This window comes from Cervus canadensis, chromosome 3 (assembly GCF_019320065.1).
Source record: "Cervus canadensis isolate Bull #8, Minnesota chromosome 3, ASM1932006v1, whole genome shotgun sequence".
Taxonomy (NCBI): domain Eukaryota; kingdom Metazoa; phylum Chordata; class Mammalia; order Artiodactyla; family Cervidae; genus Cervus; species Cervus canadensis.
In genome coordinates this window covers 114183960-114210301 of record NC_057388.1, presented here as the reverse complement: position 1 = coordinate 114210301, position 26342 = coordinate 114183960, and the positions used below count along the sequence as shown (strand labels likewise).

The window sequence follows — 26342 nt, the reverse complement described above, 5'->3', positions numbered from 1 at the left end:
CCAGAGCAGCCCGTAGCCACGGGCAGATTTTTCTCTGCTTCTGAGGCAGTCTCTGGCTCCTCTATCTGATGCCCCGCAGGCACGAGGTTTTTCTCCAAGGCTGGGGGGAACACCGCCTATTCCTGGGCCAGGATTCCTCTGCCTGCTCCTTTCAGGGAGTCCTCCCCTCTGCCTCGGGCAGTTGTCTCACCCACATGCTCCAGTCAGGGAGGGACTCTGCAGATCCCTGCAAATCTGGCTCTGGGGGCCAGTTCCCCCCACCACACACACACATCTGCCCCCAGCACTCTGTCGAAACTCTGTCTTGGCTTCTCTGGACTCCCAGCTCTCTACATCCTCAGGTTCCAGAGAGAGATCCCTGCATTCCCCAGCCCCTAGGTACAGCAGTGCTCACAACAGGCTCTCTGGACACTGGAACACCAGCCCCACTTGCCTGCATCCTGGAGATGGCTTCCCAGAGGTCTCCTGACATGACACCAGGTGCTCTGGGCTTCATGCTTGCAGCAGCGCCCCCAGACCCCCCGCCCCAGTGCCCCGCTTCTGCGCCCACCTGTGCACTCAGCCTCTCGCAGTGGCGGCCGTGCCCCCCAGGGTCTCTTCTCCTTGCCTGAGGCTGCGACTAGACCTGGCCCAGGCGCTCCCAGGACTTCTAAGCCATCCAGTGGGTTACAACCACACCTTCTTCAACGAGGTCCAAGGCCCCCTTCCAAGTTGGTCCTTTGGGGCAGGGTCCCCCACCTCTGGGCTGCGGACTGGTACCTCCTGTCAGATCGGCAGCAGCGCTGAAGTGCAAAATAAATGGAACGTGCCTGAATCATCTTGAAACCACCCCTACCACCCCTGGTGCCTGGGAAAACTGTCTTCCACAAAATCAGTCCTTGATGCCAAAAAAGGTTGGGGACTGCTGCTTTCAGACTTCTTCCAGAACTTTCTTTCCATCTTGACAATTTACTCACTTATCTTGGCTTAATAATCCTTCACACGAAACTTTCCCCTCTGAAGTTATTGTGTGGTTTCTGGCTCCTGGATGGACCTAGATTGCTAGAGACACTAATTTTTTTCATAAGTTAATCTTGAACCTGGCATCATTGCTGAATCTCTCATTAGTTCCAATAGCTTGTTGATTTCGCTGGCTTTTTAATAGATGATTGCATCATCTCAAATAGTGACAATCCTGACAGTCCTCTTTCTCTTCTTATAAACTCTTTCATCTGGCTCCACTTCTCCTGTGTTGGCCAGAGTCTCCAATACTATGTCCAGTGCTGGAGATGATGGACAGCTTGGATCCTGGTCATGTTCCTTTGAAGGAATACGCCTAGAGAATCCTGGCAGTCCAGTAGTTAGGACTCTGTGCTTTCACTGCCGGGGGCCCAGGTTCAATCCCTGGTCAGGGAACTAAGATCCTATAAACTGTGCAGTGCAACTAAAAAAAAAAAAAAGGTAGAAATTATCTATCACCTAGGATATCTGCTACAGATTTTTGGTACCAGGTTAAGGAAGTTTCTTCCTATTCCTAATATTTTAATATCTTTTAAATTCACAAATGGATATTAAATTTTTTCACATGCTTTTTCTGGAGCTTTTGAGATAATCCTGAGGACTTTCTCCTTTAGACTACTGCAAACTTATTGATAGATATTCCCTTAATTGAGAGAAAGACAAGGGGTACAATAAACTGTGGAGGAGATCCCAGTTAATATTTTAAAATATTGTCTTCTAATCCATAGCCGTAGTATCTAGAAAGTATTATCCTATCCAGAAAGAAAGAGGTTCTGGGAAACTCCCTGGCGGTTGGGACCCTGAACTTTCATTGCCAAAGGCTCAGGTTCAATCCCCGGCCCAGGAACTAAGATCTTGCAAGGTATGCCATGCAGCCAAAATTAAAAAAAAAAAAAAAAGGTTCTGCTTTATTTAGGATCTACACTTGTTTTAAAATCTGACTCTTGATTATAAAATATCAACTAAGAATAGTTTTTATTTCAAAACAGTCTCAACCATAACAGTATAGTATTAGAGGTAACACTTTGAAGTTAAGATTATCTTTTTTCTAGAATAATACTCAACAATGGGGGAATTTTTCTTTTCTAGTCGAAAAGTCTTGATTACAAAAGTAAGGCATGCTTACTGCATAAAAACTGAGGCAGTTGTCAAGGTACAAAGTAAAAACGGAAAGTCTCCAGCCTCCTCTTTCTTCTCCCATTCCAGTTACCAAGGCTGGTTTATAACTCAGAACTTGGGGAAACCTTTTTTACTATGCCAGTTTAACAGTATTACCCATCAATTTTCTGAAAATCAAATAGATATTATAGCAAAGAATACTTATCTGATAAAATTAAGGAAAGCCCCACATGGCAATCCTTTTTTAAAAATGCTAAAATGTCATCATCTCCACTGAGCTCATATTCTTATATCACAGCAATAGCCCAAAGGAAGCTAAGGAGGAGAAAATTACTTTTTTCAGTCCCACGAAAACCTGAAGAGATGGAGCGGTGCCTCGCGTGGGTGTGGAGAGCAACAGCGTTCCCCGGAGGGGGAGCAGAGGGGTACCTAGAGCAGAGGGCTAAGCTGGGGGAAATTCAGCAGTCCTGGAGCCCTCCTCTGTCAGCCCTCCACGGAATGAGTTCACTGTTTTGTTTGAAATATCATGATGTCCCCAAGCTTTACACCAACTCAAATTCTGATGCATTTATGAAGAACACTTTCAAAGCCAACAAAAAAATAATTTAGGATTGGCTGACGCTTTGGGTTTACCCCCGCTGCTGTAAATAAGAACAAAGCCAAGATCTGTCAGTGAATGTCCTGGAAAGCGTCAACCCCATTATAAACACTCAAATAAATGTTAAACCACAGCAGCAGCGACAAAAAATGGCCCACGAGCCTTTGCTCCACAGCCTTCAATTAATGATGGAACAGTGGTAGCTTTGAGCAGGGGTGTGAGGCAAAGGGTTTGGGAAACATGCTGGAGTTCCCATTAGTCTTCATCACCCAGCTCCCTTCCTGTCATGTTCAAAAAGAGGATCGAAAAACACTTGGAAGGAAAGCCAAATATAGGAGCATGTTTGAAAGACTCCCAGATTATGGTGGAGGATCCACAATATCAGGGGTTTTTTTTAGTTTTTTTTTTTTTTTAATTTGGAATTCCCTGGTTGTCCAGTGGTTAGAATTCTGCACTTTCACTATTGAGGGCCAAGGTTCGATCCCTGGTTAGAGAACTAAGATCCTGCATGCTGCAAGGTATAGCCAAAAAATATATATATAATTCTGACTGTAGCGCAGAGAAGATTGGAAGAATAAATGGGGGAGCCTCAAATAGTCAAAGATTGAGGCTGCAGCTGTGACTTGAACAGGTGGCAGATGATATTTTCTGTAGATAAGCTCAGTTGCCCCTGGAGGAGGGCATGGAAACCCACTGCAGTATTCTTCCTGGAGAATCCCATGGACAGAGGAGCCCGGCGGGCTATAGTCCACGGGGTCGCAAAGAGTCGGACACGACTGAAGTGACTTAAAACGCATGCATGCGAGCTCAATAGCATCTCCCGTTCTGTGTTCTTCTGCACTGTTCACACCTGTTTCTTCTCTACCCCTCGAGCCCGGGTGGGCAGTGGGATTGCGTCCACTATTGCAATGTGCGAAGGGACACTGTGCCAGTTGTGGGCAAAAGCTTGAGCTGGCCTGGCAACTGCCACCTCCTGCTTCTTGGGGTATCGCTCTTGGCGTTCAGTGACGGTGCCGTGAGAAGCCCAGGTCCCACGCAGAGGCACACGGGAGACTCCGCTGACAGCCCCAGCCAAGTTCCCTGTGAGAGCCCTGGTTGAGACCACCCCAGCCAACTGCAGCCCAAGCCACCACCTGAGCGATTCTGAGCAGAGCCACCCCGCTGAGCACAGTCCACCCGCCAGCCATGCGAGATGCCAGCTATGCTGGTTTGCGAGGGATGCTGCTACTAGCAAACTGGGCGCTTATACAACGGAAATGTCTTGTCTTGTAGGAGTTCTGGGAACGAGGGTCTGAACCGAGACATCAGCAGCACAAACCCCCCTGAGGCTGTGCGCGAGGGTCTGCTCCAGCCGTCTCTCCTTGGCCTACAGGTGGCCGTCTGCTCACTCTGGCTCTTCCGGCCCCCTGCATAGCTCTGTGTCCCAGTGTCCCCTTTTTAACAGGACACTGGTCGTACTCGATGGGGACCCACTCTAATGACCTCAGTGTAGCTCGATTACCTCTATTAAGGCCTTATTTCCAAATCAGGTCACATTCTGAGATATTGAGGCTGAGGACTTCAGCATAGGAATCTGAGGGACACATAATGATGATAAATTGCTCTCTGAAGCTCTCCAGTTTTGAGGTGGCTTGCTGTGCTCAAAAGGTAACCAGAACAGGTGGTTCTGGAGATGGAAGCACATGCTTCAGGAGACAGTAAAAATCCCTAAAACGGGTGGGATGGGAAGGGAGGTGGGAGGGATGATCAAGTGGGAAGGAACATAGGTTTGTAAACCTGTGGCTGATTCATGTTGACGTTTGGTAGAAACCAAAACAATATTGTAAAGCAATTATCCTTCAGTTAAAAATAAATAAGTTTTTAAAAAAATCCCCAAAACATGGTCATTGTATTGGAGGTGAAGAAGACACTACAGATTTCCTACCCAACCCTCATCCTTCTTTCTCTTTTCTATACCATTGCTGGCTTCAGGACCCCATTTGGGACTTCTCTGGTGGTACAGTGGATAGGAATCCGCCAGCTAATGCCGAGGACGTGGGTTTGATCCCTGGTCCAGGAAAATTCCACATGCCTTGGAGCAACTATGCCCCTGCACCATAACTACTGACCTGCACTCGAGGGCCTGCGAGCTGCAACTGCGGAAGCCCGCACTCTCTGCAGCCCGAGCTCTGCAACAGAAGAAGCCACCACAATGAGAAGCCTGTGCACTGCAAGGAAGATTAACCGCTGCTCGATACAGCTAGAGAAAGCCTGTGTGCAGCGAGGAAGACCCAGCGCAGCCAAAATTAATAAATTTTTTTTTAAAAAAAGACCTTGGACTTCCCTGGTGGCTCAGTGGATAACAATACGCATGCCAACGCAGGGGACTCGGGTTGGACCCCTGGTCTGGCAAGATCCCACATGCCCTGGAGCAATTAAGCCCATGCGCCACAACTATTGAACCCAAGTGCGGCAACTCCTGAAGCCCGTACCCGCCTAGAGCCTGGGGTCTGCAGTAAGAGAAACCCCAGGACTTCTCCGGTGGGCCAGCGGCTAAGATTCTGCACTCTCAATGCAGGGGGCCCAGGTTCAACCCCTTGTCAGGGAACTAGATCCCACATACTGCAACTAAGACCCAGTGCAGCCAAATAAAAATAAATATTTAAAAAATAAAAATAAGAGAAGCCTCCCACTTGCTGCAACTAGAAAAAGCCCATGCAAAGCAACGAAGACCCAGCAAGGCCCAAAATAAATAAATAAATAAAAAGACCCCATTCTTCCCTTCTGGTTTTTTCTTCACTAAATTCTGGCCCTATTTACCTCTTTTTTTTTTTTTTTTTTCATGTCCGACTCTTTGTGACCCCGTGGACTGTAGCCCACCAGGCTCCTCTGTCCATGGGGTTCTCCAGGCAAGAATACTGGAGTGGGTTGCCATCCCTATTTACCTCTTAAAAGAAGAATCCTAAATAAGATAAGGGAATCACAGTAATTACGTTTGGTGATGGGATTAAGGCTCAATGCTGAGAGAGAAACGTGCTGAAGGTGCTTCTGGAGAAAGTTTCTTGTCTCTTAAACGGGACACAATGAAACAATCATCCCTTCTCTCCCTCTGGATCTTTCTGTGTAAGGATGTGATACCTAGAGGGAGCCAGGCAGTACCCTGAGGATGGCAGGAAAGAACGACGAGCTGCTCCCAGGTTCTTGGTGAGCTGGAGTCACTGCATGGGCAGCTGGCGTCAACCCAGCTCACAACTTCTCTTTATGAGACTCTACATCCCATCGTTGCTTAAGGTTTTTTGAGTCGAGTCATCTCTCACCTATGGTTTACAGTTGTCCATCAAACGGATAATTAGCTATTTAGGAGCTCAGAAGTTTGAGATGGAAATAGAAAATTTCTGGTCATTTAAACATGAATGGAGTTGGGTGCTGGTAGACACAGGAGACTTGGGTTCAATCCTTGTGTGGGAAGAACCCCTGGAGGAGGAAATGGCAATGCACTCCAGTATTCCTGCCTGAAAAATCTCATGGATAAAGGAGCCTGGCCGGCTACATCCAAAGGGTCACAAAGAGTGGGACACCACTGAGCGACTGACCACGTGCAGGTATATGAACAGGAAGAAGGGCAGATTGCAAAAGAAAATACACAAGGGATATGTGTGGAAAGTTGCTGTTCATTTACCTAATAAATATTGACGGCGTGCCTAGCATATGCCAAGCACTTTTCTAGGCTCTGGGAATGAAGCAATGAATGAAAGAATGCAGAAAACCCCACTGTCACGGAGCTTCATTCCAGCATTGGTATTTAGTGGGGGAAATACACGAGCACAATATCTAGTGTAGACTGGGGGAAAAACACACAGCCTGAAAGTCAAGAAAGTCCACGTTTTTTTTTTTGTGGACAAACCTGAGGCCGATAGCCCAGGATGCAGCCTCTCAGGGAGCTCTGAAGTCCGGCTCCACAGAGGTAAGGCAGGAGCCAGGATGGGGAGGAGCTTTTGCAACAAACACCAGGCAGTCAGAACTTCAGAAGATTCCTGTGAATTTAAGAAAACCAAGCATCTCAAGTTAAGGAATTTAAGCACTTTTCTATACATGGGAAGTTTCAAAAGTCTGGGCTCACTGAAATCATCCCTTTGATCTGCACCTCAGCTCTCTGGGGCCAGTGTCCTATGCGTCCTCATCCGACATCTCCTCAAGGTGCACCCTGAGTTCCCTTGGGGCTTGGCTCACCGTCAGGGCAGCTGGAATGTGACGGCTGCAACATCCTTATGTACTAGTGTAGCAGGCAATATTCTTTTTTTTTTTTTCACTCACAGTAGAAAATGCTTAACCTCAACCATTATTGCATGCTCTGTTGCTCAGTCAGGTTGAACTTTTTTGCAACCCCAAGGACTGTAGCCCTTCAGGCTCCTCCGTCCGTGGGATTTTCCAGGCAAGAATACCTGAGTGGGTTTTCTTCCCCAGGGGATCTTCCTAATCCAGGGATCAAACCAATGTCTCCTGCATTGCAGGCAGACTCTTTACCTCGTAGTCACCAAGGAAACCCCTTATTATTGAAGAGGTACAAATAACATATATTTATACTCACTTACCAACCTGGCAAAAGTAAAAGATCTTTACAGTACCTGGCACTGGCGGCAGGGTGGTGAACTCTCGTCCACAGTTGGTAGAACTACAGCCTCATGCAACATTATGGAAGATCAGCTGGGCACAGTGACCAGAATTGTAACAGGATGTTCATTTTCACAGTAAAACCCTGGACCACCAGCAAGGTAGCTGTCAACATAGCGCTGGCTAGACAACGTATTCGTGGTCCATCTATACCATAAAGCAGCCCTGTATATGCAAATGTGTAAATTCAGAAGCACTTAAAGATATATTATTAAATGAATAGCACAAAATGCAAAAGAGCATGATCTGTATAACAATTTTTTAAACATTATAGAAATTTACTATAATAATTTAAGATATACTATAATTATTATTTATTATAATATAATAAATGTTAATATGCCTTAAAGTTTTGTGAGTTTTTTTTTCCCCCAGAAGGAACAGTAAGAAGATGCTCCTAGCATTTACCCATTAGGGACAGGAAATCCCAGTCATTGACGTTGCTTTTCAACTGTAGCAGACCCTGTGGATTGGTTCCCTCCTGGCATTTGTAGCCCCGCCCCGTTGCCTTCCCCTCCTGTAGTGCTGGGAGGGCAGGAATGCTCCTGTCCTTAGATTCCCTTGCAGCGAGGCTGGTCTTGTCGTCTGTGAATGTTCGACCCAGGAAATAAAAGACTGAGCCAGTCATTCAGAAGGGACTCACGGGAATGCACTGCGGGCACCTCCCTGTTTTCCCCAATCAGCCGCAGCGCGGAAGAAAGCCTGACCTTCGCTCCCAGGGTGACTTCCGGCCCTCATCTGGATTACGGCCACATCCTGGGGAGCCCTGGGGAGGGGGCGAGGCAGCTGGTTCCCCCACTGCCCCTGGATCCTTCACTGCCCACCGCTCCCACCTGAGATGAGTCAGCCACAGAGGCCAACAGCCTGCTAGATGCCACTTGCACAGAGCATATTGGAGTGAAGTTTGTGCAGTTGAAGTGGTTATGTTTTATTTGAAAGAACCGATGACCCGAGCCCTCAGGAAGTTCAGCATCTCCAGGGAAGCAACAGTATCACAGCCAGTCATCCCGGAAGTGAAGCCAGCGCTCCAGGAGCTGGAGCCACCAGCCTGCCACCCACGACTTTGCACGAAGATTCTGAGCTTCGGAACTCTACACCTACTAGACACAGCTGATTGTTTTTAGTGTCAGTAGAGGATTACAGACGGAGAAGGCAATGGCAACCCACTCCAGTACTCTTGCCTGGAAAATCCCATGGACGGAGGAGCCTGGTAGGCTGCAGTCCATGGGGTCATGAATAGTCGGACACGACTGAGCAACTTTACTTTGACTTTTCACTTTCATGCATTGGAGAAGGAAATGGCAACCCACTCCAGCATTCTTGCCTGGAGAATCCCAGGGATGGCGGAGCCTGGTGGGCTGCCGTCTATGGGGTCGCACAGAGTCAGACACGACTGAAGCGACTTAGCAGCAGCAGCAGCAGCAATGGGTTACAGAAGGCGACTTCCAGACACGTTTTTCAATGAGGCATCTGTCCTGGAGAGGATGTAGAGTTATGGATCTTTCCAAATTCCTGAGGGGTGGGGAATGGGCGTTTCTGGACTCAGTTGCACAAAGATGGACTCAGCAAAGGTCTATCTGACTTGAAACAAGAGAAATGCTAGCTTGCACCTGCAGCTTTAACACCAGGTCCAGCAGCCAGATGAAAATCCTGAGACCAAAGGCCAGCGCTGAGGACGGCAGAGGAGGCGGTGGGAGCAGTTTGGAGCCTGGTGACACCCTGGACGGGCCACACCAGATCCTGCAGTTCTCCCTGAACCTGTCACTGCAGGAGAGAAACAGACCTCTCTACTTCAGACGTGCTGGTCTGGTTTTCTGACGCTTGCAGCCAAGCTTGTTCCTAAAGGGCACTCGAAGTTTTCTATCTGCCTCTCCAGGTCCAGGTTCAGGCCTTGCCTCCTGCAGGGTCCCAGGAGGAGGATCTGTTTGGACTGGAACAACACAGGCTCCCTTGCCCTCCAGCTTCTGCTTGGGCTCAGCTCACAAATTCTACTGCCTGGAGTTTACGCTGTTAAATACTTGCAAAGTCCACTAGGATCTATTTACAAGGATGATCTCTGCAGTACTGTTTAAAATGGCAAAATACTGGAAACTGCTTAAATGTGCTTCAGTCAGGGGACTAAGTGAAATGAAATAAAATATCGTGTTGCCTACATTGGAACACTTTGCTGGAATTAAAAAACAGGTAGCTCTGGGGGCGCTGACATGGAAAGTTCTCCAAGATTTTGTATATACATTTTGTTTTTGGTTTCCCCCGTCTTAGCTGCCACTTGCAGGAGCTTTAGCTGTGGCATGTGGGATCCAGTTCCCCAAACAGGAATCAAATCCAGGCCCTCTGCCTTGGGAGCATGGAGTCTTAGCCAGTAGAGCACCAGGGGGAGTCCCTCCAGGACATATTTTAAATGGAAAAAAAAAAAATATAGCATGAGCCAATTTATGTAAGTAAATAGGAGCATATATGGATTTTTTTCAGAAAAGATAATAAGAAACCGTGGTTACCACTTTGAAATACTTAAATATTCCTACCACATTAGTGTTACTACTTTAATTTTTATTAATATGTTTCTGAAATGTCAGTGAGGCCATTTAAGGACCCTCTTATCCTGGGTTCCACAGAAAGTAGAGCCCAAACCACAGTCTTAGTGCTCCTGCTTTAATAGGTAATATAACCCCAGGAAGGTGGAAGGGAGGGACCCCAGAAAAAGCCAGGAAGGGAGGGGGCCAGGGTCCACATGTGCTATCACACTGACCAGTAAGCGTGATGGATTGTTCAGCCCCACAGAACATTCTCTGAAAAGCTACATGGTCCACATCTCAGGATAATGTGTCCACGGCAGAAAGGGGGAAGAATTTGCTCACTGAGTCCAGCTCCCTCCCTTAGGACTACGCGTGTGCATGTGGCGCTGAGCCGGGCCACTGGGCAGCTCGGACCAGGAGCCCCTAGGACGGAAGCGGGGAGGTACTGGGACGGTACGAGGGTATCAGGGCCTCGCAGGCCTGGTTGTCGGACCAGGAGAAGGAAGCAGACGGGTCAGGAGGATGAGACGCAGCACACAGGGGTCTAATGTGTGGATCTTCTTTCATTGTCTTTTTTTTTTTTTTTGGCCAAGCCAAGTACTTCGAGGACCAGGGATCTGTATTAGCTTCTAAAGGCCATCTTAACAAGTGATCACAAACAGGGTCACTTAAGCTCCGTAGGAAGCCTGCAGCGTTTGTCCCGTCTGGGGTCCCAGGGGACGGCCGGTTTCCCACCCTCCTCCTGACTCCCAGTGGTTGCTAGCAGCCCTGGCTGTTCCTCGTCTGCAGGTGAGGAATTCCAGCCCCTGGCCTGGCTTCTCACGGTGGCCTTTTCCTGTCTCTCTGTGTGTGTCTGTCTCTGCCTCTCTTCTCTTGTGAGGATGCCAGTCATATTGGATTAGGGCTCACCCTGTTCCAGAATGACCTCATCTGAATTTGACTAATTACATCTGCCTTGACCCTATTTGCAAATAAGGTCACCTTCTGAGGTTCTGGGAAGGACATGAAATTGGGGGGCGGGGAGCCACTATTCAACACAGTTCAATATGTTTATGTATTTTTAAAACTAAGCAACATTATTTTAAAACTGAAATTAAAAGAATGTTATCAAAATCTGCGTGCGTGCTCAGTCGCTCAGTTGTGTCCGACTCTTTGCGACCCCATGAACTGTAGCCTGCCAGGCTCCTCTGTCCGTGGGATTTCCCAGGCAAGAATACTGGAGTGGGTTGCCATGCCTTTCTCCAGGGGATCTGCCTGACCCAGGGATCAAACCTGCGTCTCCTGCATTGCAGTTGGGTTCCTTACCACTGAGCCACCTGGGAAGCCCGTTACCAAAACACTCATCTCCCAGAAAGAAGTCTGTGTTGAATGTGAGGATGATTTATCTGCTTTTGCTGTCACCACACTGCTCACCTGGACCGCTTTCATCTGTTTGAATGGACACAAACTCCCTTTCTCTTTATCACCCACATATAACCCCCTCTGTCAAACATCTATGAATGGCTTTGTTGTGGTTCAGTTGATAGGTCCCCTACTAATATCTGCCAATTTTTTTTTCCTAATGTTTCAGACAAAAATCAGTTTACTTAATGGACTTGGCAAAATAGTTTAGAAAAAAGTCCTAGAAGCAGTAACCTAAACCGGTGGTTCTTGAAGTGTGGCCTCTAGACCAGCACCAAGGAACAGGTCATAATGCAGATGCAGAAGCACCAAAACCCAGCGAACTGAAACACCCACTAGAACAAGGCCTCCAGGGAACCGCGATGCGTGTGCAGGTCAGAGACCCACCGGCCTAGACCAGCTACGTGCTACACACACCACGGCAGGACCACGCTTACAGCTAGAGAACTCTTCATTTCACGATTTTGACTTCTTTCCATCCAATATGAAAACCATTTGCACCCTGATATATGTTTCTGCCAAAGCAAAAAGTTCTCAACAGAAAGTTTTCCAGTTTTTGGTTTCAGGACAATTTGCCCGGTTAAAAATTACTGAGTCCCCAAGGAGATTTGTTTATGTAAGTTATATTTACCAACATTGAAAATTAAAATTGAGAAAACTTTAATTCCTTAGCTTATTAACTCATTTTAAAAGAACAATAATAAACCCCTGGCACGTTAATTTATATAACACATTTTATGAAAAATAACATTTTCCGAAACAAGAAAACCTTGAGTTAGGGTGGCATTGTTTTACAGTTTTGTAAAGCTTTTTGCTATCTGGTTTAATAGAAGACAGCTGGGTCCTGCTATCTGCATTCAATCTACTGCAGTAAGATGTTTGGGGTTGAATTATAGGAAGAAAATCTGGCCTCACACAGAACATAGTTAGAAAAGAGATGGCCTCACAGACCCCCTGAAAGGGTCTCCAGGACCCCAGGGGTCCTCTGACCACACACTGAGAACTTCTGCGCTACAGATATATATATATATATATATATATATATATCTTAATAAAAATGGGGCAATGGTGGGAAACAAAAAAAAGATTCACTCTGAGAGCCTTGTATTAATAACTGCTTACAATTCAGTCATTTTCATGATACCTCAGTTGGAGGTTGAAAAATTCTCCACTTGTCAATTCTTCCCCATTTCCAGCACAGCATAAAATATGCATAAATAATAAAATTAAATAAAGGACTAAATTTATCATTTAAAATACAGTTGTTGGTATTTAATGGAGAAACTATATCTAATCATTTCCCTGAGAATTGAAAGTATGAATAAATGTGTACAAATTTTTTTTTCGATCTGTAAATTGGTAGATAAGGCAAAATTCAAACATAAACTGATTCACAACATTTTTAAAATATATGACTCAAATAAAAAAAGTAATAAAATTATAAGACTAAACAGGATAAAGATCAAAAAGGCAATTTCTTCAGCAGAAAAGAAAACTACTTCACCAAGGCACAAATATTTGATCAATTTAAATTAAAAATTAATTGAAACTCAGCTTATTTAAAAACAATTTGCTTAATAGGGACTTCCTTGGCAGTCTAGTGGTTAGGACTCCAGAATTTCACCATGGAGGGCTTGGATTCAATCCCTGTTTGGGGAACTAAGATCCCACAAGCCACATGGCCAAAAATATATATATGTTATTTCACTGCATAAAGGCTGAATTGCATAAAGCTAGAGCCAATGGAGAAAATCTTAGAGAGTTTTATGAGATTAATTTTGAACTCAATAAAAACAATAGCTGATATTTAGTGGTGCCAGGAATCTTACATAGAGCATATTATTCAATTTTCACAAGAGAGAAAGTAATATAAGTCTTGGTCAGTTCAGGCCGCTCTAACAAAGTACCATAGTTGTTGGTGTTCAGCAGCTAAGTCATGTCCCACTCTTCGTGACCCCATGGACTGTAGCATGCCAGACTCCTCTGTCCTTCACTATCTCCCAGAGTTTGCTCAAATTCATGTCCATTGAGTTGGTGAAGCTTTCCAACCATCTTATCCTCTGTCGCCCCCTTCTCCTCCTGCCTTCAATCTTTCCCAGCATCAGGGTCTTTTCCAATGAGTCAGGTTTTCGCATGAGGTGTCCAAAGTATCAGAGCTTCAGCTTCAGCATCAGTCCTTCCAATGAATATTCAGGACGGATTTCCTTTAGGATTGACTGGTTTGATCTCCTTGCTGTCCAAGGGACTCTCAAGAGTCTTCTCCAGTACCACAATTTGAAAGTATCAATTCTTTGGCTTCTTTATGGTCCAACTCTCACATCTGGACATGACTACTGGAAAAACCATGGCTTTGACTAGGCAGACCTTGTCAGCCAAGTGATGTTTCTACTTTTTAATATGCTGTGCCAGACTGGTTAGTACCATAGACTAATTAGCTTAGCTGGTTCTGGAAGCTGGAAGTCTGAGATCAGGTGCCAGCATGGTCCAGTCCTTAGGAGGGCCTCTCCCAGGTTATGAATGGTAGTGGTATCCTCACAGGGCAGAAAGAGAGTGAGAGCGCGCCCTGGGAGTCCCTTTTGTAAGAGCATGAATCCCATTCATCTCGGCTCCACCCTCAGGATCTAATCACCTCCCAAGGGCCCGACTTCCTAACACCACCACGTTAAGGTAAGGAGGGTGGGGACACATTTAGTCCATAAGATATATTTACCCCATTTTTCTAATCAGAGAAATAAATGTAAATAAGTTTAAGCAACTTCCCCACAGTCACAGAGTCTGAAAGAGAAGAAGACCTGTCCCTCTGATTTCCAGATCCATACTGTGGACAGCACTGCCTCTCAACAAAGTGTTTGTTCAGTTTCATATGTTTTTAAAACTATTTATTTGATTTATTTCCTTGGCTGGGCCAGGTCTTAGTTCTGGCATTCAGGATCTTTTAGTTATGGCATATGAACTCTCAGTTGCGGCATGCAGGGTCTAGCTCCCTGGCCAGAGACCGAACCTGGGCCCCCTGCACTGGGGCTTCTCACTGCGGTGACTTCTTTTGTTGCAGAGCACAGGTTCTAGGTGCATGGGCTCAGTAGTCATGGCTGCTTCCGGATTGAGTTGCCAAGGAAGTCCCACCTGGGGAACTTTAAAAAATGCTGACGGCTGGATCTCACCTCTAGAGATTCCAATATAACCGATCCTGGGTGAGGTTTGTGCATTTTCTGGAAAAGATATATTTATCTGGCTTGTCATAGGGTCTTAGTTTCAGCACACAGGATCTTTCCTTATGGTTCTTGGGCTTTCTCTAGCTGCAGTGATCTGGCTCCAGGGTGTAGTTGCCTGGAGGCTGGCTTTCCAGGTGGCTCAGGGGTAAAAAATCCACCTGCCAATGCAGGAGACACAGGTTCGATCCCTGGATTGGGAAGATCCCCTGGAGGAGGATCTTCTGGAATTTCCTAGACATGTATCTGGGAAATCCCAAAGACAGAGGAACCTGGCAGGCTACAATCCATGGGGGTGTAAAAAGTCTGTTCATGACTGAACACAAATGCATGCACCCACATGTGGGATCTTGGTTCCCTGACCAGGGATTAAACCCGCGTCTCCAACATTGGAAGGCAGATTCTTAAGCCCTGGACTACCAGGGAAGTCCTCATGCATTTTTTCAATAAGATTTCCTCCCATGCCATCTGGTATGCTGCCTACTGAGAACCTAGGTAGCCAGAAATGTCAGAAGTCCAGTCAGGAACAGAGATCAGGAACACAGGATATATTGGTTTGGGAGAAAACAGGAAGTCCTTCTGGGTTCAATGAGTCAAAGGAGTGGTGGCATTTAGAGGTAAAAGAGCCCAGGAAATGTTGCAATTGCAGACCCAGGAGGGGTTGAGAAGGTTAAATTAGAAAAGTAGATTTAAGAATTCACTGGGTAGAGGTGCTAATTGAAAACGGCTGCTCTGGATATTGTTTGAAAGTAGGTTGGGCATTTGGCAAACAGTAAGTAAGTTACAAAGTTGTCCTGGGAGACAGAGAGTCAAAGATGGGCTAGTGCTAGAACCTGAGGAATATGGATTGGGTGGGACTCCAGAAAGCAGACCGTTTTAATGTTTAACACTTGAACGAACTCGCTCCCTCCATCCTTTCTTTTTCTTCTTTCTCCTTTTGAGGATTTGTATGTTAGGAAAAGTAGAAAGTGCTGAGTTACACACTTCGATAATTAAATTCCCAACCTGACCCACTTTGGCCTCTATCCTGGGTTGGCTTTCCCCAAACATTACACCATCCTTTGGGAAAAAAAAAAAAAAGAAGACAACTCTTCGCCATAGGTGTGGAGTTGACTGTAGAGAGTGCCAGGTATACTGGCCGGGGTATGCTGGAACTCAGCTGAAACTAATTAACCTCTCAGACGGCCAGTAAGAAGAAATCCAGCAAGTCCTGGAGCTTGGTCGTGGAGACCAGAATTCACTTCTATTTGGGAAAACGCTGGCCTGTAGGTCTTTGGTTAGCTGTACAGTCGGGGCACCCATCTGGGTTGCCAGGGCCCTCTCCCCTCCTCTTCCGGTAATTCTCCTGTTACTGTGTTGGAGGACGTGGCCAGAGGTGTGGCCTCAGGCCCAGGCTGTCACTACTTTTACACAATGACTTCTTCAGGAGAAAATACCTTTATTGATTTTTCTGGTGGGGGAGTTCCTGAGGGGAGCAGGTTCTGGAGGGGTGTAGAATCGTCAGCCACAGAGAAGGAGGTCTACTTGCCACATTTTCACCCTCCAAGGAGGCAAAGGAGCAACTTTTTGGTACCTCGGGGTCGTAAGAGCCACCTCTGTCTGTGCAATAATTGTGAGTGAAGCCAGTCATGGCTAAAAAGAAACAAGCAAAAAAACCCCACACACACTTAAATAAATCAGTTTTGCCAAGGGCTGACCTGGGTGCAGCCATGAAAAGCACCCCGAAGGATGTCAGGATCTCATCCATGTGTTGTCCAAAGGCACACGTGTGCCCCAGTTCTCTGGGATGCAGGTAACAGGGCTGAGATTTCCATGGTAGCTCATACTGACACAGAATTAATTCATCTGGATTAAATTTGTTATAAGATTTAAAAACACTATGATCTTGTTTTAGCATCCCCACCCTTACCTCAGCCCTGAGAAGTTGGTAGGGCATGTCCTGGTGGAAAACTCACCCTTTTAAAGAGGAAACCCAGGTGTGGGAAGTGCTGAGTGATTAGCCCAAGGTCACACAGCTAGTTATAGCCAAGTCAGAACTGGAGGACAGATTCCTGGGATCTTAGCTCTGAACCCTTGTCATCGACTTGCTTGTTCAACATCATCGTCTATTAATTAACCGATGAGCCGACTTTGAGCAGATTTTCTTTCCTACCCAGTCAGAGCCTATTTTGAATGAAATAGAGAACCAATTCAAGAGCGCCCTGGCTTACTGAATCCTTATGTTGTCTAACCTAAGTTTTGAAATATTTGATATATTTGCTATTAACCTCGCTCAGTAAATGTCCTGCTTTATGACTGGAACACTTAAAAAAGTCCTCTGACCCCTTTACTCACCAAAATGGGCACAGCTGTAGTAAAACAGAGCCTTTACCTTGCTGCCCATGGGTGTCAGACTTCTGCTTTGCTGGGGGGTTGGGGGGCAGGGCCCCCGTGTCATGAATCCCCCATGCCGGTGCCAGTGAACATCAACAAGCCAATGAATAAACACTATAAATACAGACTGGTTTAAACGTGTTGTTAAAAGTGCTCTGACAAAGAATAAAAGGCGACTTATTTTCCCCAGAGAGGACTGGGTGTAATTTCTTCAGAAAAGAAGGTGATGAAGAGATAATTAAGGTGCAGGCTTGGACCCTGCAAAGGGAGACAGGCAAATGTTTAGACAAGCCATTTCTATCAGTCAGCCTTGGCTGCCATCCTGTAGACTGGCTGGCCTAAACAACATTCATTTTCTCACGGCTGCAGAGTCTGGGAAATCCAGAATCTAGGTGCCCACTGACTTGGTTTCTGGTTTTCTGGCTCATGGCTTTCCAGAGGCTGCCTCTTTGCTGTGTCCTCACATGGCAGGAAGAGAGGGAGCTCTCAGCTGTCTCATCTCAGAAGGACACTAATTCTGTCGGATCAGGGCTCCACCCTATGACCTCATTTTCCTTAGTTACCTCCTGAAGGCCCTGTCTCAAGATGCATCACATCGGAGGCTAGGGCTTCAGCTTATGAATTAAAGTAGATATAGGTCAGTCCATGCATGGGCTTGCCAGGTGGGTCAGCGGTAGAGAATCTGCCTGCTATTCAGGAAACCCAGGTTCAATCCCCGAGTCAGGAAGATTCCCAGGAGAAGAAAACGGCAACCCACTCCAGTATTCTTGCCTGGGAAATCCCACGGACAGAGGAGCCTGAGGTGCTACAGTCCGTGGGGTCACACAGCGTCAGGCATGGCCGAGCGACGGGGCACTGGGCACAGTTTAGTCACTTAAGCATCATTTAAGCTTTCTGTGCCCCAGGGCTGCAGCAAAATACAAATCCTGCGAGGCCTACATAAAAAGGAGTACAGTAGACAAGAAAGTCAGAGTTGACCCAGTGCCATTTGCTTAAGCTGGCTGATTTCCTCTGGGTTTATACTAAGTGATATGGGTGCCAGGCAGGTTTTTTTTTTTTCTTTTTTTTTTAATTTTTAAAGCTTTGCTTTAGACCAGCTAAGCAATTTAATATTGAAACAAGGGAGAGACGGTTGCTTGCACATGCAGGTTTTTTTTCTCCTGAAGCCAAATATGGTGATATTATTTATTCATTATATGTACCCTTACCTTTTCCAAAAGGGACCGGAGCCTGCTATAGAACGAAATGGAGAATTCTTTGGCTCAAATTCAAAATTCTTTTACTGCAGGGAAGGCCAAGTCAGGCTGGAGTTTGTCTTGTTGTTGTTAATCGTTGTTCTACTTGTCCTTGTTTTTGCTTTCACCTTCTTGAGACGCCACTTCATCTTTCATCACAGACAACACAAGAAGTGTGCCAGGACCCAGGGTGCTACAGCGTGTTGTCACGTAGCTGCGAGTTCTTCGGGCGCAGTTGTTGGTGGGTGGTGTACATGTTCTTTCTAGGAGATTCCCAAGTAGGCAGGATGCAGTTCCTATACATTAAATAAAAGGAGGTATTGAGAAGATCATTTCAGGTATGCAACAGATCTGCTGTTGTCTTACCTTCCTCAGTTCTAATAATCCTCTAGATTGGAAAGTCCTATCTCGAGGTTAGGCCTTAAGATGGTTTTCTTCCATGCTACAGAATTTAAATGGAGCCAACTGGCCAAAATTTTCTGAAAACACAGCTAACTACTCCAACCAGACATTTCCTTCCTTCCTCTTGAAGGCCGCGCCCCTTTATAGTCACACCACTTTTCTTACTAGGACCCAAACAGCCTCATTTCCATCCTTCTGATTCGAGGATAATCGCCCAAGTGTCTCAGTAAACACTGCCAACTTCTCCAACCACCCTGACCTTCTGCTACAGTCCGCACTGTGTCACCCCAAAGCTCATATTCAAGCCCTAACCTCCACGGCCCCAGAAAGTGACTGGTTTTGGAGACAGGTCTTTGAGGGGATAATGAAGTCATTAGTGTTAGTCACTCAGTCGTGTCCCACTCTGCGACTCCGTGGACGTAGCCCATCAGGCTCTACTGTTCATGAGATTCTCCAGGCAAGAATACTGGAGTGGGTATTCCCTTCTCCAGCTATCTTCCCAACCCAGGGATGGAATCTGGGTCTCCTGCATTGCCAGCAGATTCTTTACCATCTGAGCCACCAGGAAAGCCCCATTAAGATGAGTCCTAATCCAACCTGGGTTGGGTTTATCTCATATGGGTCAGCAGTGGCCTGCTACACGGGCAGAGGCTCTGGGTGCAGCAGACCTGGGTATGGCATAAGCCATTTTGGAGGAGGTCGCCATTAACCCCACCATAGAGCTGCCAGAACTTACACAGGACTGGGGAAACAGACTCTTGGAGGGCACAAACAGAACCTTGTGCACCAGGGCCCCAGAGAAAGGAGCAGTGACCCCACAGGAGACTGACCCAGACTTGCCCGGGAGTGTCCAGGAGTCTCTGGTGGAGGGGTGGGTTGGCAGTGGCCTGCAGCAGGGTCAGGGGCACTGAGTGCGGCAGTGCATGCGTGGGACCTTTTGAAGGAGGTTGCCATTATCTTCATTACCTCTGAGACTTCCACGGTGGCTCAGAGTTACCTCCACAATAGTTTGGCCTCAGGTCAAACAACAGGAAGGGAACACAGCCCTGCCCTTCAACAGAAAGCTGAATTAAAGATTTACTGATATGGCCCTCCCCATCAGAACAAGAACCAAATTTTTCTAAGAAAACGCACTGGTCAAAAAAAAAAAAAAAAACCGCACTGGTCATAGCAAACACCCTCTTCCAAAAACACAAGAGAAGATTCTACACATGAACATCACCAGATGGTCAACACCAAAACCAGACTGATTATATTCTTTGCAGCCAAAAATGGAGAAGCTCTATACAGTCAGCAAAAACAAGACCAGGAGCAGACTGTGGCTCAGATCACGAACTCCTTATTGCCAAATTAGGACTTAAATTGAAGAAAGTAGGGAAAACCACTAGACCATTCAGTTATGACTTAAATCAAAACCCTTACAATTATACAGTGGAAGTGACAAATAGATTCAAGGGATTAGATCTGATAGACAGAGTGCCTGAAGAATGATGGATGGAGGTTCGTGACATTGTACAGGAGGCAGGGATCAAGACCATCCCCAAGGAAAAGAAATGCAAAAAAATCAAAATGGTTGTCTGAGGAGGCCTTACAAATAGCTCTGAAAAGAAGAGAAGCAAAAAGCAAAGGAGAAAAGAAAAGATACACCCATTTGAATCCAGAGTTCCAAAGAATAGCAAGGAGAGATAAGAAAGCCTTCCTCAGTGACCAATGCAAAGAAATAGAGGGAAACAATAGAATGGAAAAGGCTAGAGATCTCTTCAAGAAAATTAGAGATACCAAGGGAATATTTCACGCAAAGATGGACACAGTAAAGGACAGAAATGGTATGGGCCTAACAGAAGCAGAAGATATTAAGAAGAGGTGACAAGAATACACAGATGAACTGTACAAAAAAGATCTTCATCACCCAGATAACCACGATGGTGTGATCACTCACCTAGAGCCAGATATCCTGGAATGTGAAGTCAACTGGGCCTTAGGAAGCATCACTACAAACAAAGTTAGTGGAGATGATGGAATTCCAGTTGAGCGATTTCAAATCCTAAAAGATGATGCTGTGAAAGTGCTGCACTCAATATGCCAGCCAATTTGGAAAACTCAGCAGTGGCCACAGGACTGGAAAAGATCAGTTTTCATTCCAATCCCAGAGAAAGGCAATGCCAAAGTATGTTCAAACTACCACACAATTGCACTCATCTCACATGCTAGCAAAGGAATGCTCAAAATCCTCCAAGCCAAACTTCAACAGTACCTGAATGGTGAACTTCCAGATGTTCAAACTGAATTTAGAAAAGACAGAGGAACCAGAGATCAAATTGCCAACATCTGTTGGATCATCGAAAAAGCAAAGAGAGTTCCAGAAAAATATCTACTTCTGCTTTATTGACTACACCAAAGCCTTTGACTATGTGGATCACAGCAAACTGTGGAAAATCCTTGAAGAGATGGGAATACCAGACCACCTGCACTGCCTCCTGAAAAATCTGTATGCAGGTCAAGAAGCAACAGTTAGAACTGGACATGGAGCAATGGAGTGGTTCCAAATCGGGAAAGGAGTATGTCAAGGCTGTGTATTGTCACCCTGCTTATTTAATTTATATGCAGACTACTTCATGAGAAATGCTGGGCTGGAGGAAGCACAAGCTGGAATTAAGATTGCTGGGAGAAATATCAATAACCTCAGATATGCAGGTGACACCACACTTATGGCAGAAAGCAAAGAAGAACTAAAGAACATCTTGATGAAAGTGAAAGAGGAGAGTAAAAAGTTGGCTTAAAATTCAACATTCAGAAAACTAAGATCATGGCATCTGGTCCCACCACTTCATGGCAAATAGATGGGGAAACAATGGAGACAGTGAGAGACTTTTTTTTTTTTTTTGGCTCCAAAATCACTGCAGATGGTGATTGCAGCCATGAAATGAAAAGACGCTTGCTCCTTGGCAGAAAAGCTATGACCAACCTAGACAGCATATTTAAAAACAGAGACATTAGTTGCCAACAAAGGTTCATCTAGTCAAAGCTACGGTGTTTCCAGTAGTCATGTATGGATGTGAGCATTGGATTATAAAGAAAGCTGAGCACTGAAGAATTGTTGCTTTTGAACCATGGTGTTGGAGAAGACTCTTGAGAGTCCCTTGGACTCGAGGAGATCCAACCAGTCAATCCTAAAGGAAATCAATCCTGAATATTCATTGGAAGGACTGATGCTGAAGCCAAAACTCCAATACTTTGGCCACTGGATGTGAAGAACTGACTCACTGGAAAAGACCCTGATGCTGCGGAAGACTGAGGCGGGAGGAGAAGGCGCCGACAGAGGAGGAGATGGTTGGATGGCATCACCGACTGGATGGACATGAGTTTGAGCAAGCTCTGGGAGTTGGTGAAGGACAGGGAAACCTGGCGTGCGGCAGTCCATGGGGTCACTCAGAGTCAGTCGGACAGGTCTGACTGAAGTGAACTGAATCCAATCTGAGTGGTGTTCTTTTAAGAAGAGGTTCAGACAGATACAGAGGGACAGTCATGTGTGGACACATCAAAAAGGCCATCACCCACAAGTCAATGAGAGAGACCACAGATGAAACAAGCCCTGCAGTGCCTTGGTCCCAGTCTTCCAGCCTACAGAATGCTGAGAAAATAAACCTCTACTGTTTATGCCGCTCAACTGGCGGTACCTCATTATGGCAACACTGGCAAGCTGGAATAACTTCTCAGATGCTCTGGATCACATACGAATCCTTCTTAAAGGAACTGGGGGCCAACAGGCTCCAAGAGCTGCAGTAGGGGGCCACATTATGTGTCATTCTTCTCTGCTCAGAGCTGGCATCACAGGTGAGGCATCAGTGGACGTGTACTGCAGGTTTCTGCTCCAGCCCTGGGAGGAGATTCTGCTCAGCCCTCCGTCCTTTCTGGCCCAGTCCCCTGAGATGCCTGGAGAACGCTTCTGACATCTGGAGATGGTAACCTCTGTCAAAGCAGGATATCATTTTTCGTTTCTTTCATGAAACTAAAGCTCAGTAGGTCCATTTTTCTCAGCTTGATTTTTAACTTCCCCCCCTAGTTCTTATTTATCTTCTTTTGCTTATGTAACTACTTTATGATCACTAGAAAATTGTCTCGAAATCCAGACCACTACTTGGAGAAGGAAATTCCAACCCACTCTGGTATACTTGCCTGGAAAATCCCCTGGACAGAGGAGCCTGGCAGGCTACAGTCCATGGGATCGCAGAGTCGGACACGACTGAGCCACTAACCCACACAGACCACTACTATTTTGACAAGCTTTCTTCTAGCCTTTTATTTTTTTTTTAGTTCTACCAGTTTATTGTTACCAACCCATCTCCCTGCACCCTCACGCACATATGCTCAGTCATGTAACCCCACGACTGCAGCCCGCCAGGCTCCTCTGCCCATGGACTTTTCCAGGCAAGAATACTGGAGCAGGTTGCCATTTCCTTCCCCATCTTCTAGCCTTTTAAATATGTAGATAGAATTATATATGTGTGTGTGTGTGTGTGTATAATTTTATTAATTTATTTTTGGCAGTGCCGGGTCTTCATTGCCACTCAGACTTTCTCTAGTTGCAGTGAGCAGGGGCCACTCTCTAGCTGCAGTGCATGGGCTCCTCATTGCAGTGGCTTCTCTTGTCTCGGAGCAAGGGCTCCGGGGCTCGTGGACTTCAGAAGTTGCTGCACGTGGGCTCAGTAGTTGTGGCTCCCATAGTCTAGAGCACAGGCTCAATGGTAGTGGCATTAGTTGTCTCTCGACAGGTGGCATCTTCCCGGATCAGGGATTGAACTCATGTCTCCTGCATTGGCAGGTGGATCCTTTACCACTGAGCCACCAGCAAAACCTGAGAAAACACCTTAATCAATTAAAAATCTGAAACAGTATTTTAACTCCTAAAAATGTGTGTGTGTGGTTTTCTCCTGGCCTCATCTTGAGACCTGCAGGAACTTAGTTCCACAACGAGGGATTGAACCCAGGCCCTTGGCAGTGAAAGCACAGAACCCTAACCGCTGAACCGCCAGGGACTTCCCCTCAATATGTTTTTATAGATGATTTTATTTTTGGCTGTTTCTTCATCTGATACAGCATTGAGCCATCTTATTAAAATGTTCACAAATGTTCCATTATATGAAAGTGCATTCTGTGTGCTCTTCCCCCAGTGGTGTATCTGGACTCTACCCGAGTGTAACTCTGCCCATGTGGTCTCCTCCACACTCCCAGCAATCGTCAGAAACACAATCCGCCTGCACACAAACTTGGGGCCTCTTCTGGTGTGCTGCCGTCTTACTGGGCTTGTTGCTTTTGATGATGGCGGTATTATGGTCAGAAAGAGCAGGCAGTGGCTTTATACATCCTTAGTGCTACCCATCTTATTTCTGTCTCTTCCTTTCACATCTGTTGCCCCAGTCTCGGCTGATTCTCCCTCCTCTCTGCCCTAGAAAAGGAATATTTCTTGCTGAGGTGACAGGTCTGATGTCGACAGGAAGACACACAGACCATAACAAGAAAAGCCCCAAGACAGGGCAAGAAACTCCAATACTTTGACCACCTGATGCGAAGAACCAACTCCTTGGGAAAAAGCCCTGAATCTGGGAGAGATTGAAGGTGAGAGGAGAAGGGGATGACAGAGGATGAGATGGTTGGATGGCATCACCAACTCGATGGACATGAGTTTGAGTAAGGTCCGGGAGTTGGTGATGGACAGGGAGGCCTGGCGTGCTGCAGTCCATGGGGTCGCAGAGAGTCGGACATGACTGAGCAACTGAACTGAACTGAAGCTACAGGAAACTAGAGTAGTCACCTCATGTCTGGGTCTTAGAGGGTTTAAGGTAGCTTCAAGAGGACAAGGAAGATGAGGCAGCAAATGGGAAACTAAAATATAGGAATGATGAATTCTCTTTGGTCCAGTGGTTAGGACCCCACGTGTCCACTGCTGAGGGCCCGGGTTCAATCTCTGATCGGGGAACTAAGATCCTGAAAGCCATGTGGCATGGCCAAAACTAAATCAGATAAAACACTTAGAACAATGCCCAGCACATGGTCACTGCTCAGTAATGTCAAGGCATTGTTGTCATTATCATTATTCTGTAGACTTTGGGGGATCCCTTCTTGCGCAGACTTTCGTAACTGACTACTGTTCCTGGGTTCTACTAGCCAAGACTTTCAGTGAAATTCATTTGAACCAAGGCAGTGACTCTGCAAGCAGAAAGTACAGCACACACACACAAACAAACTATTTAAATTTTTAATTAAAATTTTAACTTGACACAACCCAACATTGCCCTGTGCCAGGGGCCTGATAAGGGGCATCATGAGATGCAACTAGTTGCCATATATAATTCCACTGACATTTCATTTCTGAGCTCATTATGTTTACTCAGAGTAAAAACCTAGGATCATCTCTTCTTCCTAAGTCTACCTTCACCCTGTGATGAAGACTTTCACAATTTTATATGCCTAGAGCAGGTATTCCAAATACTCCTTCCTCCAGGGGTCAAGTAGCCAAAGTAACTGATCGCACCAGGCCGAGGGTGTAGCATGTATATGTGTACGTGCCAAGTTGCTTCAGTCACCTCTGACTCTTTGCGACCCCATGGACCACAGGCCGCCAGGCTCCTCTGTCCATGGGATTCTCCAGGCAAGAATACTGGAGTGGGTTTTCATGCCTTCCTCCACGGGATATTCGCAACCCAGGGATTGAACGCGCGTTTCTTACGTCTCCTGCACTGGCAGGCGGGTTCTTTACCACTAGCACCACCCTGGAAGCCCATAGCATGTATACCCCGACTGAAGAGGGAAGCGGCTAGTCAGCCAGAGCACCACTAACCAGGCAAGAAATGAGCCGTATTAGTAATTTTCAAGAGAAGCTACAATTCTGTATATTCATCTGAAATCTCCCATTGTTTAAAAAATCTTGGGACACTAATTTTAAAATCTATAAATATCCTGAGAGGCAAGCAAAACACCTCTGGAGACCACAGGTTTGCAACCTTTAACTCAAGGCGTGTTGGCTCCCGTTTCATAGACTCTTTTACCTCTTTTGGTCCGAGCTGAATTCCCAACCACAAAGTCTAGGCTGAGCTGGCCTGAGGACGTCTTTTGTTGTTCTTCAGTCGCTCAATTATGTCCAACTCTCTTCGACCCCATGGACCGCAGCACACCAGGCTCCCCTGTCCTTCACCATCTCCTGGAGTTTGCTCAAATGCATGTCCACTGAGTCAGTGATACCATCCAACCATCTCATCCTCTGCCATCCCCTTCTCCTGCTCTCAACCTTTCCCAGCATCAGGGTCTTTTCCAATGAGTCGGCTCTTCACATCAGATGGCCAAAGTACTGGAGCTTCAGCTTCAGCAGCAGTCCTTCCAATGCATATTCAGGGTTGATTTCCTTTAGGATTTACTGATTTGATCTCCTTGCAGTCCAAGGGACTCTAAAGAGTCTTCTCCAGGACCGCAATTCGAAAGCATCAGTTTTTCAGTCAGCCTTCTTTTTGGTCCAGCCCTCACATCTGTACCTGGCTAGAGGATGTCTTTACCCTGTGAGAAAGCCACGCACCTTCCTCCTCAATAGAAGAGATTGCCCTACTCTTTCCTCTGGTCCAAGAAATGCACTCAGTGCTCGTTCACTTCACTCATGTCTGACTCTTTGTGACCCCATGAACTGTAGCCCACCAGACTCCTCTGTCCATGGGATTCTCCAGGCAAGAATACTGGAATGGGGTGCCATACCCTCCTCCAGGGGATCTTCCTGATCCAGGAATTGAACCAGCATTTCCTGCATTTGCAGGTGGATTCTTTACCCACTGAGTCACCTGGGAAACCCATGAAA

General features: G+C 46.2%; 1 long non-coding RNA gene across 2 annotated transcripts in view; it reads right to left on the bottom strand.

Moving 5' to 3' along the window:
* LOC122438894 overlaps positions 1–26342 on the bottom strand; it is a 36082-nt gene that overhangs the window by 5617 nt on the left and 4123 nt on the right. Inside the window, exons 1-3 of one of the 2 annotated variants that reach the window (XR_006268682.1) lie at positions 7775–8523; positions 7321–7531; positions 6600–6729 (exon numbers count right to left, since the gene is read on the bottom strand). This is a non-coding gene — a long non-coding RNA (uncharacterized LOC122438894). Of the gene's footprint in view, positions 1–6599; positions 6730–7320; positions 7532–7774; positions 8524–18073; positions 18397–26342 lie in introns of those variants that run through there. The other variant, XR_006268681.1, reaches the window with a different exon arrangement.